The 17,821-nt window shown below is 34.7% G+C and overlaps 2 long non-coding RNA genes across 9 annotated transcripts in view; one reads left to right on the forward strand and one right to left on the reverse strand.

Annotated features, from left to right (window-relative positions):
• The window catches only part of LOC141548957 (uncharacterized), a 1,406,018-nt gene that overhangs the window by 1,291,597 nt on the left and 96,600 nt on the right, over positions 1–17,821 (forward strand). The gene's annotated exons all lie outside the window — the stretch shown is intronic.
• On the reverse strand, positions 400–17,248 carry LOC141548579 (uncharacterized). The gene is made up of 6 exons (XR_012484003.1): positions 16,350–17,248; positions 15,705–15,764; positions 15,493–15,550; positions 12,132–12,339; positions 8,892–9,087; positions 400–645 (listed from the first exon to the last, which is right to left on the reverse strand). It is a non-coding gene; the product is annotated as an uncharacterized LOC141548579 (long non-coding RNA).

The raw sequence follows: 17,821 nt of genomic DNA on the forward strand, positions 1-17,821 counted from the left end.
ATGCTCAATATTTGGGCATGGCCTGAGTTCCTATCTGAGAGGCCCGAGTTCCTATCTGACGGCCGACACATAACACTTCATGGCCCTCTAGGCTTATCAAACTTTAATGTATATTGGGGGTTAGGCATCAGAAATCCACTTACCCCTACTGATTTACTTTTGAACCAATGCCAGATTTGTTAATCACTTTATATTTTCAAATCCGGGAATGAAAAACCACTTTTTACCAGTGTTTTCTTTAATTCCTATAAGATAATTTTAATTTTCATTCTAAGAAAACTGCATAGTGCTATTGAGTTAGCATGTTTTAATTATCTGAACTCAGAAATTTTACTATCCCTCTGTGCTTTATTTAATCCTTATTGTATATAGATTAGTACTAGGATAGTAAAAGAGAAAATACAAATCTCAATCTGGCTGAAAAAATACAACATAGTCAGAAAATTCCAGGTGTAATTTTCAACCTGGTTTGGAAGCAGCTATATGAACAAGTTTAATGAGGGAGCTAGGTGGCTGATTCAGATACTTACTAGCTATATGATCCTGGGAAAGTCACTGAGCCTGTGAGCCACTCCAGTATCTTTGCCAAGAAATCACTGTGGACAGTACTGTTGTGCTAGGGTCTAGAGTTCATACAGAGTCAGACTGAAATGAATGAACAAAAACATGGATAAGTTGACAAAAACAAGGGGAATTCCACAAAGATGGGTGCAAAGTTAATAATTTAACATATAGATGGTATGCAATCATAAGGTCCCTGATATTATTTAATTTAACTTTTACCCAAATTTTGACAGGCTTTTCCGTTTTGCTGGGATAGTAAATCGAAATTGAGATAGACTTAACTTTAATTTTACTGTCAGGGAATAGTAGACCATCTCAAAGGATACATGTAAAAGACCATTGAAAATGTAATAGGATAGAATGAAAAGTCAAACCTGTTCCTTCAGTAAGCACAGATCTTTAATTTCTTCTGCAACCAATCTCAGAAAATCAGAGTAGGAAGGCATCCCAGAAATCCTATATTCTAACCCAGAGTTAATGATGAAACATTAAAGGAGCTTTTAAAGAAAGCAATGTTCATTGTTCCAAATTTAAAAAATAAACATATAAGAAAATGACCAGTGTTGGAGAGTCTGTAAGGAACAGATACATTAATGTGCCATTGTATAGAACTTTTTTCAGATCAATCATAACGGAAATTACTTTGAAACTAAGTACCAAAAGTGACTAAATTATGCATCCTTTTTTGACCTAGCAATATAACAATCTATAAACCAATATATATTGTTACATATCAGTATATATGCAATATATACTGTTAAAATAAAGAACACAATCCACATTAAAAAATCAAAGGGCCTGGAATCTGTTATTCCAAAAGGCTAAGGGTATGCAGCCAAAAAATAATTTACCCAGCCAAAATGAGCATTTTTTCCAGGGAAGAAGATAGACATTCAATGAAATAGGTGAATTTCATCTATTTCTGAAGAAAAAAATGGAACAAAACAAAAAGTTTGATCTCCAAATACCAGACTCAAGAGAAACCTTAAAAAGTACAAAGAAATCTTGGAAATTATATTTCAGTTATAAAGATATATAAAGAACACGTGTATAATTTGTTCTAGAAACTAGAAGTAGAAAGGAAATAGTAGAAGAAAAAGGGTAAAGTGGGGGATACTACATGTCATGAAGGGGCAGAGGAAACCTATTATATCTGAGAGAAAGAATGAACATAGTGTGTATCTTACTCTCATCAGAATTGGCTTAAAGAGAAAAACATTAGACATATTCGATTTATGATGAAACTTCTCCCACCTCATTGAAAAGTGGGAGGGGAAAAGTAAACAGCTAAGCTGAAGGGAATGCAGAAATTGTGAGGAAAAGGGGTAAGACAGGGGCAGGAACTCTAAGGTGGGGAGAGGGATACTAACAAAGGGAGGGCTGTGAGAAGCAAGAGGTGCTCACAAGTTTAATACTGGGAAGGGGGGTAAGGAGAACGAAAGGAGAAAACCATAAGCAGAGGTTAACAAGATGGCAAGTAATACAGAATTAGTCATTTTAACCATAAATGTGAATGGGGTAAACATCCCCATAAAGCAGAAGCTGTTAGCAGACTGGGTTAAAAGCCAGAAGCCTACAATATGTTGTTTACAGCAAACACACTTGAAGCAGGGTGATACATACAGAGTAAAAGGTTGGAGCAGAATCTACTATGCTTCAGGTGAAGTCAAAAAAGCGGGGGTAGTCATCCTGATCTCAGATCAAGCAAAAGCAAAATTTGATCTAATTAAAAGAGATAAGGAAGGGCCCTATATCTTGCTAAAGAGTAGCATAGATAATGAAGCAATATCAATATTAAATATATATGCACCAAGTGGTGTAGCATCTAAATTCTTAAAAGAGAAATTAAGAGAGGTGCAAGAAGAAATAGACAGCAAAAATAATAGTGGGAGATCTAAACCTTGCACTCTCAGAATTAGATAAATCAAGCCACAAAATAAATAAGAAAGACGTCAAAGACGTAAATAGAATACTAGAAAAGTTAGATGTAATAGATCTTTGGAGAAAACTAAATGGAGACAGAAAGGAGTATACTTTCTTCTCAGCAGTTCATGGAACCTATACAAAAACTGATCATATCTTAGGACATAAAAACCTCAAATTTATATGCAGTAAGATAGAAATTGTAAATGCATGCTTTTCAGAGCACAATGCAATGAAAATTACATTCAATAAAAAGCCAGGGGAAAATAGACCAAAAATAATTGGAAACTAAATAATCTCAAACTAAAGAATGATTGGGTCCAACAGCAAATCATAGACATAATAACTCCCCAAGAAAATGATAATAATGAAATGTCATAACAAAATGTGTGGAATGCAACCAAAGCAGTAATAATGGGAAATTTTATATCTCTAGAGGCCTATTTGCATAAACTAGAGAAAGAGAAGGTCAATGAATTGGGCTTGCAACTAAAAATACTAGAAAAGGAACAAATAAAAAACTCCCAGTCAAGCATTAACTTGAAATTCTAAAAATAAAAGGAGAGATTAATAAAATTAAAAGTAAAAAAAAAAAACCTATTGAATTAATTAATAAAACTAAGAGCTGGTTCCATGAAAAAACCAACAAAATAGATAAACCCTTAGTAAATCTGATTAACAATTTGATTTTCCTCTTTGTTTTTTTAGTCTTAAAAATGAAAAGTGAGAACTCACCACTAATTAGAGCAATAATTAGGAGTTATTTTGCCCAACTTTATGCCAATAAATTTGATAACTTAAATGAAATGGAAGAATACCTTAAAAATATAGCTTGCCCAGATTAACAGAAGAAGAAGTAAATTGGTTAAACAGTCCCATCTTAGAAAAAGAAATAGAACAAGCTATTAATCAACTCCCAAGAAAAAATCCCCAGGACCAGACGGATTTACATGTGAATTGTGCCAAATGTTTAAATAACAATTAACTACAATGCTATGTAAACTATTTGAAAAAATAAGGATTGGAGGACACAGACATGGTACTGATGCCTAAACCAGGTAGGTTAAAAACAGAGAAAGAAAATTATAGACCAATCTCCCTAATGAATATTGATGTTAAAATCTTAAATATCTTAAATCTTAAATCTTAAATAACATTACATAAAATATTAGCAAAAAGATTATAGAAAATCATCTCCAGGATAATACACTAGGACCAAGTAGGATTTATACAGGAATGCAGGGCTAATTCAATATTAGAAACACTATTAGTATAATTGACCATATTAATAACCAAATTAACAAAAAGCATATGATCATCTTAATAGATGCATAAAAAGCATTTGATAAAATCCAACATCCATTCCTAATAAAAACACTTTAGAATATAGGAATTTTCCTTAAAATAGTCAGAAGCATATATTAAAAATCATCAGTAAGCATCATATGTAATGGCGATAAACTAGAAACATTCCCAGTAAGATCAGGAGTGAAACAAGGTTGCCCACTATTACCATTACTATTCAATATTGTATTAGAAATGCTAACTTTGGCAATAAAAGTTGAGAACGAGATAATATGATGGTATAGTTAGAGAACCCCAGAGATTCTACTAAAAAGCTATTAGAAATAATCCACACCTTTAGCAAAGTTGCAGGACACAAAATAAACCCTCATTAAGTCAGTGTTCTCATATATCTTTTTTATTATTTATTCATTATTAATTTTATAATTATATCATTTTTTTGACAGTACATATTCTTGGGTAATTTTTTAACATTATTTTTTGCACTCCCTTCTGTTCCAAATTTTCCCCTCCTTCCCTCCACCCCATGCCCTAGATGGCAGACATTCCCATACATATTAAATATGTTATAGTATATCCTAGATACAATATATGTGCAGAACTAAATTTTTGTTTTTGTTGTTGCAAAGGAAGAATTGGATTAAGAAGGTAAAAATAACCTGGGAATAAAAACAAAAATACAGTTTACACTCATTTCTCAGTGTTCCTTCTCTGGGTGTAGCTGATTCTGTCCATTATTGATCAACTGGATCTGAATTAGATCTTCTCTTTGTTGAAGATATCCACTTCCATCAGAATATATCCTCATACAGTATTGTTCTTGAAGTGTATAATGATCTCCTGGTTCTGTTCATTTCACTCAGCATCAGTTCATGTAAATCTCTCCAACCTTCTCTGTATAGTGTTCTCATATATCACTAACAAAATCCAGCAGTTATAGTTATAAAGAGAAATTCCATTTAAAGTAACTACTGATAGTATAAAATACTTAGGAATCTATCTGCCAAGGGAAAAACAGAAGCTATATGAGCAAAATTATAAAACACTTTCCACACAAATAAAGTCAGATCTAACCAATTGGAAAAATATTAAATGCTCTTAGATAGGGCAAGCAAATATAATAAAGATGACAATGCTACCTAACCTAATCTATTTATTTACCACTATACACAGACTCCCAAAAAACTATTTTAATGACCTAGAAAAAAATGACAATAAAAGTTCATGTGGAAAAACAAAAGGTCAAGAATTTCAAGGGAATTAATGAAAAAAATTCCAATGAAGGTAGCCTAGCTGTACCAGATCAAAAACTATATTATAAAGCAGCAGTCACCAAAACCATTTGGTATTGGCTAAGAAATAGACTAGTTGATCAGTGGAATAGATTAGATTCACGGGACAAAATAGCCAATAACTACAGCAATCTAGTGTTTAACAAACCCAAAGACTTCAGCTTTTGGGATAAGAATTCACTGTTTGACAAAAATTGCTGGAAAATTGGAAATGAGTATGGCAGAAACTAGGCATTGACCCACACCATATACCAAGATAAGGTCAAAATGGGTTCATGACCTAGGCATAAAGAATGAGATTATAAATAAATTAGAAGAACATAGTTTACCTCTCAGACCTGTGGAAGAGGAAGGAATTTGTGACCAAAGCACTAGAGATCATTATTGATCACAAAATAGAAAATTTCGATTATATAAAATTGCAAAGTTTTTGTACAAACAAAACTAATGCAGACAAGATGAGAAGGGAAGCAATTAATTGGGAAAACATTTTTATAGTCAAGGTTCTGATAAAGGCCTCATTTCCAAAATATATAGAGAATTGACTCTATTTTATAAGAAATCAAGCCATTCTCAAATGGTCAAAGGATATGAACAGCCAATTCTCAGACAAAAAAATTAAAACTATTTTTAGCCATATGAAAAGATGCTCCAAGTCATTATTAATCAGAGAAATGCAAATTAAGCAACTCTGAGATACCACTACACATCTGTCAGATTGGCTAGAATGACAGGGAAAGATAATGTGGAATGTTGGAGGGGATGTGGGAAAACCTGGGACACTGGTGGAATTGTGAATACATACAACTATTCTGGAGAGTGATTTGTAACTATGCTCAAAAAGTTGTCAAACTATGAATACCCTTTGATCCAGCAGTGTTACTAGTGGGCTTATATCTCAAAGAGATTTTAAAGAAGGGAAAGGGACCTGTATGTGGAAGAATGTTTGTGGCAGCCCTTTTTGTAGTGTCCAGAGACTGGAAAGTGAATGGATGCCCATCAATTGGAGAATGGCTGAATAAATTGTGGCATATGAATATTATGGAATATTATTGTTATTTAAGGAATGACTAGCGGGATGATTTCAGAAAGGCCTAGAGAGACTTATGTGAACCGATGCCAAGTGAAATGAGCAGGACCAGGAGATCATTATATACTTCAACAACAATACCAGATGATGATCAATTCTGATGGACATGGCCATCTTCAACAATGAGATCAACCAAATCAGTTCCAATAGAGCAGTAATGAATTGAACCAGCTACACCCCAGCAAAAAAACTCTGGGAGATGACTATGAACCACTACATAGAATTCCCAATCCCTCTATTTTTGTCCACCTGCATTTTGGATTTCCTTCACAGGCTAATTGTACACTCTTTCAAAGTTCTATTCTTTTTGTATAACAAAATAACTGTATGGACATGTATATATTGTATTTAACTTATACTTTAACATATTTATTGGTGTATTGGTTGACCTGCCGTCTGGGGGAAGGGTGGGCAGATAGAGGGGAAAAGTTGGAACAAAAGATTTTGCAATTGTCAACGTTGAAAAATTACCCATGTATATATCTTATAAATAAAAAGCTATATGTTTTGAAAACAAAACCTTTAATAAAAAAAAAGAATTGAAGTATTTCAGGATTTTCCATTTAGCTTTCTAATTTGTTCTTTTTAAAATCTTTTTAGATGTAAGCTCAATTTATTGATCTGTTCTTTTTCCATTTTGTTAATATGAGAATCTAAAGAAATAAATTATCTGCTAAATACTACTTTGGCTATATCCCATAAATTTTGGCATATTGTCTCTTTGTTGTCATTCCCTTTAATGAAACTACTGATTGTATCTTTGATTTGTTCTTTGATCCACTTAATCTTTAGATTTAGATTATATAGTTTTCAATTAATTCTTAACCTATCTTTCCACTGCCCTTTGTGCAATGTAACTTTTTTGGCTTTTTTTGTAACTTTTATGGCTAACTATAGTATTTCTTCCTTGCTTTGGCAAGGTATGTTATGAGTTCTTAATTTTTTCAACCTAACTGCTGTACTTGACACTGTTCATCTTCCTTTTTTTTCCGATACTTTCTCCTTTTTGGATTTTCATGACTACTCTTTGCTGGTTTTCCTATCACCTATTTGATCTACACCTTTACTCTCTAGTCATTCATATCAGGCTTTCTTACTCTATTCTACTGATGATCTATCTCATTAGACTTATTTCTATTCTTTCAACATACTATCTCTTAGTATTATCATCAGCTTTTATAGGTTTAATTATCTTCTCTATGTAGGTAATTCCTTAATCTCCAGGTAAAGTTTCAGTCTCCTCTGAGTCTTCCATCAATTATCATTTATTGGACTTTTCAAACTGGATGTCCTAGAGATATCTCAAATTTTGTATGTTAATACATAAAAGCTTTTTCAAGAAAGTACTCAAATGTACTCCACTTCCAATTTCCCTCTTTCAATGTATCAACTTCTATCTTCCAAACAACTAGGAGGTACAACGAATAAAATGCTAGACTTGACATCAAAAAAAAAAAAAAAAAAACCCTGAATTCAAACCCATCCTCACACACCTTATTGAAGAATGGAAATAACAAAACCTACCTTGCAAGGTTGTCATGTGGATCAAAAGATATAATATTTGCAAAGTGCTTAGCTTTACAAATAGGAAACCCTTGTTTTCTATCTCCTTCCATTTTGCAAAATTTATCACCTTTGCCATCATATTTGATTGTCTTCATTTTTATGTGCAGGAAAACTAAGGTAGAATGGGGTTAAATGCCTTGTCTACAGTTACACAGATCTAATACTTTATCTACTGTGCTGATCTAGTAGCAAAATTGTCTCATTTGTATTATGCCAACATCCCTCACATTTGACCCATTATTTATATTTATTCAGCCACCACCTTAATTCTAGCAATCATCATATTTCACCTGGACTATTTCAACCCCATTCTGTTTTGTCTCCTCTACTCATTTCTGTCCTATCCTCCAATTCATCTTCTATCCTTTTACTGAAATGATTTTTCTTAAGCATCATTCTGACCAAGCAACCCTGATCCCCATTTCTCACTGGACTTAGAATCATCCTCTCCCACTATCGTGCAATTGTCTACTTTTGCCTTTTACATCGTTATCCTTTTCTTTATAGGATTTCCCTTCTCTCTTTTTATTCTTTTCTCCCTTTAGATTGTGGATTCCTTGAGAGCAGAGACTGTCCTTTGCCTTTCTTTGTATCCCCAATGCTTAGTATGGTACCCAGAATATGGTAGGCATTAATAAAGATTTAATAATGTCTAATATTTTTAGTTAAATTTACTGCTTGTATTTTTAACTAGAACTTGAATTTTATTGTCATAGGAAATTCCCAATAAAGAAATGCCTTCTACTTATGGAAATTGCCACCTGTCCTATAATTTATAATTTTAATAAATTGTTAGCTTTAGAATAGTCAGGAATTTAAGTGACTTGCGGAGAATCACACAGGCAGTACTATATCAGAGTCAGCAATTGAATCTAACCAGTCTACAAGATAAAACTGTTGCTTAAGACTTTGAAACCTGCAAATCCTATCCTAATTAATTCATTGACTTACTTGCTAGAAATAATTGCAAGAAATTTGTACTTACAAAAATAGAGCAAAGGCTCTATTACCCTCTGACTAAAATAATATACCACAAAGTAGTTACTCTTGGCAGTGGGTAAGTTCACTTCTAACTAATAGCTTATTCTTCCTATTTGTGCATTGTGATTGCTCTTATTTCACCTTATACTCTTACATTACTGAGCTCTTACCTGTTTTCCACAATTGTGATCATATTCATCTTCTGTGTGAATGAGATAGCTTTTTAAAATAGCACTCTAGTTCCTGAAGCAATAGATTTTGAGTTCCTGAAGAGCCAGGACTGTCTTTCATCTCTCTTTATATCTCCAACATGCGGCCATTTTCAGGTTGGATAGATTATGCAATGACAGGCGCACTAATACATTGCTGCTTGAATTAAAGAATAGGACAATCATTTCAAAAAGAAATATGGAATTAAGCAAATGAAGTAACTACAATTTTAATATCCCTTGAACCAAAATATCCCCTTTGAAACTTCTTAATATTCCACTTGGCACATAGTAGACACTTAAAATGCTTTTTGACTAATTAGATTTGTTTGCTTTAAACAGTGATGAATCTTCCTATTCTGTATATGTTGGTTGTCTTAGACAACCAACCACTGCTAGATTTAAAAAATGTGAATATAATAGGCCTCAGAGATGAGATTTTTTCTGTCTAATAGGAGAACCTAATGAGAAATCATAGCTATGAGACAGATGAGAATTTAATTGGGAGATTCATAACTGGTTGATTGACTGGACTGAAAAAAATAATCATTACTGAGACCATGGAGCACCTCAAGAGAACTAGCCTCTGACATATATTGTTGAAAATGTTAATCCATTACTTGGTTTGAACTGTGTCATTTGTGAAGAATTTGCAGTTAACATAAATCTAAGGTTTCAATGGACTAAAACAATGGATTATTTTTAATGAAATTACATTTCAAAGGGAAATTACACAAACACATACACACATGTATATATGTCTCTGTGTAAATATTTATATGTATGTGTAAATACACACATATATTGCATTTAAAAATCCAAGTTCATAAAACTATACCAGTAAACCAGTTGAATAGAATCTATATGAAAATCTAACTTTTTTTAGATTGTTTAATGTTATTCAATAAGATGACATGACAGCAAAAAAGACAGTATCCATTTTTATTTTCCACTATATTTCCCACTAGGATTCCATGGTCTAAGAACCTCTTCTCACAAAATCAAATTAGCCCTCCAATTCACACCTCATCATTACTTTCTGCTACCCTTCTAATTGGAAGGCAGCAGAGTGGAAAACCCCTTCTGAATTTGCCCTGAAAGAAGGCACCAAGCCACCCATAATCTTCATTTCCTGTACTGTTACACTTCTTTGGTTGGACCTCATAATCATGTTCCTCCTATATCCTGTCTCAACTTTCCAATTTCCTTTTTGTATTGTCTTCCCTCATCAGATTACAAGTTTCTTGAGAGTAGAAATGACCTTTCTTTTTTTGTCATTTGTACCTTCTAATGCTTAGCACAGTGTCTGGTACACATCAGGTATTTAAGGTTTATTGAGGAACTGACTATCCCTCATTGGCAAAATGAAGAAATTGGATTTTACCTGGACTCTGAGGTTTTTTCCAAGTCCACATGGTCTTAAGGTTAAACTGCATTAAGAATATTTCCATAAGTTGAATGGATGCCCATCAATTGGAGAATGGTTGGGTAAATTATGGTATATGAAGGTTATGGAATATTATTGCTGTGTAAGAAATGACCAGCAGGAGGAATACAGAGAGGCTTGGAGAGACTTATATGAACTGATGCTGAGTGAAACGAGCAGAACCAGAAGATCGCTGTACACTTCAGTGCTGTATGAAGAGGTATTCTGATGGAAGTGGATATCTTCAACATAAAGAAGATCCAACTCACTTCCAGTTGATCAATGATGTACAGAAATAACTACACCCAGAGAAGGAACACTGGGAAGTGAATGTAAATTGTTAGCACTACTGTCTATCTACCCAGGTTACTTATACCTTCGGAAGCTAATACTTAATGTGCAACAAGAAAATGGTATTTACACACATATATTGTATCTAGGTTATATTGTAACATGTAAAATGTATGGGATTACTTGTCATCGGGGGGAGGGAGTGGAGGGAGGGAGGGGAAAATTTGGAAAAATGAATTAAAAAAAAAAGAATATTTCCATAGTTAAACTGCATTTGGATGCAAAAGCAGTCAATTGCCATGGGAGTATTTTATAGAATTTTCAAAATAATAAGCAAAATTACTTTGGAAAAACAAAAAAATAAATAAAATAAAATACCAAAGGAAATGATAAAAAAGAGGTAAAAGTGAAGTGGAAATGGCACATCTAGAGCTCAAAATCCTACCATAAATCAGCAATGTTCAAAACCTTCAGTTTTTGTTAAGAATAAAACAAAACACATAGATCCATGGAATAAACTAGAAAATAAAGAATTAGATAAAGTAGTTACTAATAGGTAAGTGTTTGATAAAGTGGAAAACAAAATTAATTGAAGAAAAAATACACAAAAACAACAACAAAAACAATTATAGAGAAAATTGGAAAATAATCTGGCAGAAGTGAGTTTAGACCAACACCTTTATAATACATTCTAAATGGATACATGACCTTTATATAAATGAACAGAAAAATATAGATGAGAAGTTATGATTCTCATAACTATGGTTAGGAAAAGTATATTTAATCAAATAAGAGAAGGGGGACAAAGGACGAAATACAGATGTTGGATTATATCAAATTCGAAAGCATCTACACAGACAAAATGAATGAATCTAGGATAAAGTGGTCAAATGGGGAGAAATCTTAATATTAAATTTGTCTAATAAGGATTTGTATCAAAATATGTAAAATACATTTTATAATTTACACATATGCACGTATATGTGTGTATAAAACAAATAGACATTCCCTAAGAGATAAATGGTCAACACTAGCAGGTTAAAAAAAATACAAGGAAAAATGTTCTAAAAAAAATTACTCATGCATATGTACTGTCAAAAAAATTATAATTATAAAATTAATTTTAAAAAGAATGGAAAAAAAGAAAAAAGAAGAAAAAAATGAAAAATAAAATAAAATAAAATAAATGTGGACAATATAAAATTGAAAAAAAAAATACTCCAAATTACTAAGAAGAAAAATGGCTATCAAAAGAACCCCCAGGTTTTACATTGCATTCTGCAAATTGATAAATATAACAAAACCATGTGGGAGTTCTCGGGATTGTTCAAATTATGGAATGATAAGTGCACTGATACATTGTTGCTGGAATTGAAGAATGGCAAGATCATTTTGAAAAGCAACATGGAATTTCCCTCCCCCCTTTTAATCTAGTCCCCAAAACAGCTTGTCTTTAAGTTTCTCAACTGCTTAGCTCTACTTACACTGGAAGATAAGTGACAGTCAGAAATCTCTTCTCTTCCTGTGGAACACTGTTTAACTTTAATGTTTCTTATACTTCAGAAATCTATGATGTGAAATCAAGTAACATAATCTCGCTGTGTGCGCCAAGCCACGTGGTTTGTCAGAGACTGTCCAATAAAGTAAAGGAAGCCTTTGCCTTCTCTTCTGCTTTCTTAGAAATCACGTGACCTGGAAGAAATTTTTTTTTTTTTTGGTAGTTATCTCATCTCTCGTTAGGCCATTATCCCTCGCCCCCGACCATATAAAAAACTTTCCATTGGGGTTTCTTTGGGAGGGTTGGGTAGTACTTGCTTATTTAAGTGAGTTCTCTGCTCATTCTAGACTTCCTGCTTCTCTGATATTCTAATAAAACTTCCTGCCTTCACTTTGAGGAGACTGTGAGTAGTCAATTTTGGTTAGGGTCTCCATACCCTCATATTGCTAAATGTAAATAATAAATGTAAACATAAACATAACTCCCCCTTACCACAAGGCTTAATGAGTTACTAGTAGTCTCCCAAATTTATCGCTTCTGGTGACAAACTTCTCTAAATTTACTTAGCTTTGTCCTGAGAGAACACACATTGACAGCCCTTCACTTGGGCCTGGACTTCTCCCCTCGCTAAGAATCTGCTAGAGCCCAAGTCTCAGTGGAATAACTTTTGAGAAGTCAGGATCATTGTATAATATTATAACAAAGCATTAGACTAAGACTTTAATGAAGGCCTCTCCTTACAAGAAACAAGAATAGAAAAAAATAGTTTGGGTAAAAGGCTAAGCACTTTGCAAATATTACCTCACTTGATCCTCACAATAACCCTGCAAGGTAGGTGCTATTATTAGCACCCATTTTATGAAAGTGAGGAAAACTGAGGCAGTCAGAGAATATGTGACTTGCCCAGGGTCATACAACTAGCGAGTGTCCAAGGCTGGATGTAAACTCGAATGCCCCTAACTCCAGGCCCAGCACTCTGTTCACTGTACCACTTAGCCAGATGGACATGCAAGGAACAAGAAATGGCCTGAAGTAATGAGATACAAGAGAGCAAGTAATCCAGTTTAGCTGAAGCACTAAGTCCATGAAAGAAAAAAAAAGTATGAGACAGGTAGAAAAGTCAAGTGGTCAACACATATATTCCTATTCAGCACTTTATGAAGTGGTCAAGAATAGACTTCTTAGTCATTAAATTGTAGTATATAAGTGTAGCAGAATAGTGTTGCCCTGTAAGAAATAGTAACTTTGAGAAGAACTTGGGAAGCATGAAATGACACAAAGATAAAGAACATACATACATACCACAACAATGGAAATTAAAAGAACAAGAAAAACCTGAATCTTGATTCACTGACAAACCAATATGGTTCAGTCTGAAGAGAGGGAGGGAATTAGGAAAGAACAATGCAAACAATGGATAGCTAAAAGCAAAATTCTCTGACCAACAGAATTCAGAGATTAGACCAGAGATGTCAAATACATATCTCAGGGTTGCACCACACTCCCAAGTACTTCCTGGACCAGATTAAAAAGTCACTGGGAAACGTTACAAAATAAATAACTGCGATATAACAGATAACAAAAACTAAGTCAATATGTAGCCCACAGAGTTCCTGATGTACATACATCTCAGTGACCCATTTTTGTTTGGCGTCAGTGGACAAGTGATTACTTTAAAAAACAATTGTCTAACCAAAGCTAAACTTGCCTAGAGTCTATAATGCTTTCTTGCAATATTAAAATGAAATCATAAAATAGTGATAAAATCATTTTACTGAGTTCTTTTAAAATTATAAGAGTATATAATATTCAAGTTTCTGTTAGCAGGATTAGATAAAACTACTGATTATGTACTTCAAAATAGAGTAGGGACTTCAAAATGTTTATATACTGGACGTTATCTGAAACTTTTCAATCAACTTGACTTCAATATATCAATATTAAGAAGTCAGCTTAACTTTCAATTTTTTGTTTTCCCACATTACAATGAAATTTAAATAAATCTTTTCAAGTTATATGTTATGACTGTGTTTTTACAATTTTCAAATAGATCTGTGATCTCAATGATTTGGACATTCCTTGTAACAGGAATACACATCACAAATTCATTGAAGTTTCCTCAACTTCCTTGCCCACATCCTTCCCTAAGTTCACCATGGTGGTCTGCCTGCTTTAGAAGCTTCCTGGCACAAGGATTCTAACTGAATCTTAAGTCATCCTCCTACCATCCCTTTGTCCTCCTCATAGTGACCAAGTCACCTAAGGAAGCACAGATATCTCTACAATGCATTGTTATGGGCCAGAACTTGGAACAAGGTGCTAAGTCAATGGAATTGATAGAGACAATCGTTATTTAGCATGGTGCTTAACAGTTCTCTAGTTCAGTATAAGTACTTAGTACTTACTACAGTTCCATAAGTTTCCCACCTTTGATAAGAGTATATATAAGCTCGGAGCCTCAGCCAGGATCCAGTCAGGGAGATCCAGAAACCAGAGAAGCAGGCGGGAGCTCCAGCTCTCGGAACCAAGGACAGACTGCACGGCCTCCAGAAAGCTGCCCAGCCCCAGAAAGGAGAGAATAAAGGATCTGGACTAGAAGAAAGTTAACCTGGTGGCAGGAAAGGACTCGGAAAGAGACAATAAAGGATTTGTATCTTAATCCCTGCCTGCACTTGTGGTGATTACTGAACTAAAAGGAAGGCTGCTCCAGAGACCCCAAGAAAACCCCAACAGAGATTGCATTTTAAAGAGGACATTACAGTGTCTATTATCTTTTCTCATATTTAGCATGAGAAAATCCACTTTCCTATTAATTTATTCTAATAAGGGAAAACTAACTGGCAATATTAACCAAGTAAGAAGTTAAAATCATATAGTTTAATGAACAAAATCTTTTTCCACATCAATTAATTAATGAAGAGGAAATCTTATAATATGTAATATAGGGGCAGCGGATAGAGCACCAGCCTTGAATTCAGGAGGACCCGAGTTCAAATCTGGTCTCAGACACTTAACACTTCCTAGCTGTGTGACCCTGGGCAAGTCACTTAACCCCAGCCTCCAAAAAAAAAAAAAAAAAATATATATATATATAATATATATGTAATATAAACATGAACATTTAACAAAAAAAATTAACTGTGCTCCAATAAACCAACAAATATGTAGCACAAAATGACACCTTTAAGTCATTAATACGTATTGTAATGTTAAAAATTAAGCAAATTTCACAAATTTCTTACCCCTTAAAAAAGAGTAGAAACATTTTTTCCTAATTCTAACCCTAAATTCATACCTCATTTCCAAATTTTTATGGGTATCACAGAAAATGAAAAGTATATACTTACAGCAAGGAAATTTCAGGGTCTTCGTCAAATGAGTTGGTGTCCGATATATCTGGCATATCTAAAATAAGCCCAACGACTCCATTAATACAAATGCATTACTTCATTTTTCCAGACAAGTTTTTTTTATATTTAATACAAGTTGTGTTCTGACTATGAAGAACTGACCCTCCACCAAACAGAAATGTGGCGTTAGAGCAGAGCAGAGTACTCACAGATCCAAGTGGCGGAGCTGGTCAGGAGAGGGCAAGCAATTTCACCTTTTTAAACTTTACCTATAAAATGGGAATGACAATGCTCGTGTTACTTACTTCTCAGTTATAAGGTAAACAGACCGTATGCTTTGAAATACAATAAATACAATTTCATAAGGGGTAACAGAGACCAAAAAAAAAAAAAAAAAAAAAAGAGAAAGAAATTTAAGGGATTTTAAGTGATTCAATTCATTCAAGTTGGAAAAGAAAGGTGGGGGAGGAGAAAATGAGAAATCAAGGGGCCTTTGGAGTTGCCTGTCTCCTCTCGTACTCTAAGAAATAAAAAGTACAGCAAGCCTTACTTTGGAAGGTTCTTCCCTTGTATCTCAGAGCATCCATTTAGAAGTCCCGTGGACCAACCCCCATTCTTCAAGGTAAGTATTTCACCCAATGTACTACATGTGCCATTTGACTCTATCTAAGCCAGGCTCTTCAATCACTTCAGCTGAAAAGCTCTCCCTCTCTCCTGTCCCATTCCCATTTTGGCTTTGCCCCTCTCTCCCTAAGGGCCCCCTCGATGAAGAGTTTTACTGCCCTGGAAGCTCGTCCAAGGGAACAGACAGCAAAAGCAGCCAGCCTTCCTTCCATCTCTGAGACTCTGCAAACCTTTTCTCTCTGTTCCTCCTGCAAACACCGTGTCCCAGAGCTGCCTCAGCCCACCTCCTCGGTTGGGAAGGAGAGGAGGGGAGTAGGGAGGTTGAGTGGCTGGATGGATCCTCTGGGAGCCAGTCAGGCAGCCTCATCATCTCAGCTGGAACTGATGTCAGAGAGATTTTAACAGAAACTCCAGGTGTTTTTGGGTCAGGTCAGGTCCTTCCCTGGGCCCCTCTGCCTTCTAGCCATTTGGCAGGTGCCCCCTCCAGCCAAAAACACACACAACACACACACACACACAGAGCCAGAGCTGTGGCAAGCCAAATCGCTGGTCCTCACGAATATGGCATGACACCGTTACCAGGTTTATCTTCCTCTCCAGAAACTCCAGTGCTTAGACAAAAGCCTTCCCAAGCTGAACTCATTTAGCTTCATTAGGCCTTGTTGGTAAACCCATACCTCGGGATCCTGACATTAAAGTAAGAGAAAATCAGAAAAGGACGCATTAGTTGGAAATGAAGGGAAACTTTTGAATTTCCAAACTGAAAATCGGGTCACTGTTGTCACTGATGCTCTCAATCTCTCTCAATAAATGAATGAATAATAAAAAATAAATAAAGCTGGGCGGGGGGGCTGGCAAGAAGGGCCGCAGGAGGTTTTCAGAGCTGCCTGCTGTGCTCTTTCTCTCCTGTGAGATCTCTTGTGAGATGTGGTTCCCCGCCCCAAGTTATCCAGAACTTCCCAGGTCCCAAGGGCACAGCCCTGTTGAAGTAAAAGGGAGTTTTGTTTTTTTATTTCATTTTTAAAATGCAATTTGAGAGGTGCCAGTGTTGGGTTCCCTTCCTTCATCCACCCACCCACCCATACAGCTGCATTCTCTTGTGATGATTTACTAGTTGTTCTTTCGGGTGAATTTTGTTATTTGTCTCATCTGTAAAAATGAGTGTGTGGCAAGTGGATTGCTGTGTCACAAACTACAACATTTAAAATACAAAATATAGGGAGGAGGGGAGACAGAAAACATTTCCATGAATGCAGCAGAATGTAACAAAACATTTAAAAGACAAGAAAATGTAGATCTCTTTCCAGAAAGCCTTTATATGAAATAAAACACATTGTGTTTAGAACTAACCCCCTTTTCTCTGTGCTACCTTGTAGTTTTATTCTCTGGCAAGGGAACTGAATTTGGATCAAAGCAGACTATTCCATCTCTTACTCCCCTTCATTCATTCGTTCATTTTTATTTATTTCTATGTTTTCTTCCCAGTTAAAATACTTGTTTCTAGTGAGTTCCCCTCTTTATTGATTCTTCTTTCACAAGAGTAATATGGTTTCATATGGTTGTACCTGCATAACCTATATTGGGTAGCTTGTTGGGGGAGGGATTCAAGGAGGGAAGGGAAGAGAGAAAAATCTGGAACTCATAAACTTATAAAAATGCATGTTATAAAATATCTTTACATGTCATTTGAAAAAAATAAAAT

This window comes from Sminthopsis crassicaudata, chromosome X (genome assembly GCF_048593235.1).
Source record: "Sminthopsis crassicaudata isolate SCR6 chromosome X, ASM4859323v1, whole genome shotgun sequence".
Lineage (NCBI taxonomy): Eukaryota > Metazoa > Chordata > Mammalia > Dasyuromorphia > Dasyuridae > Sminthopsis > Sminthopsis crassicaudata.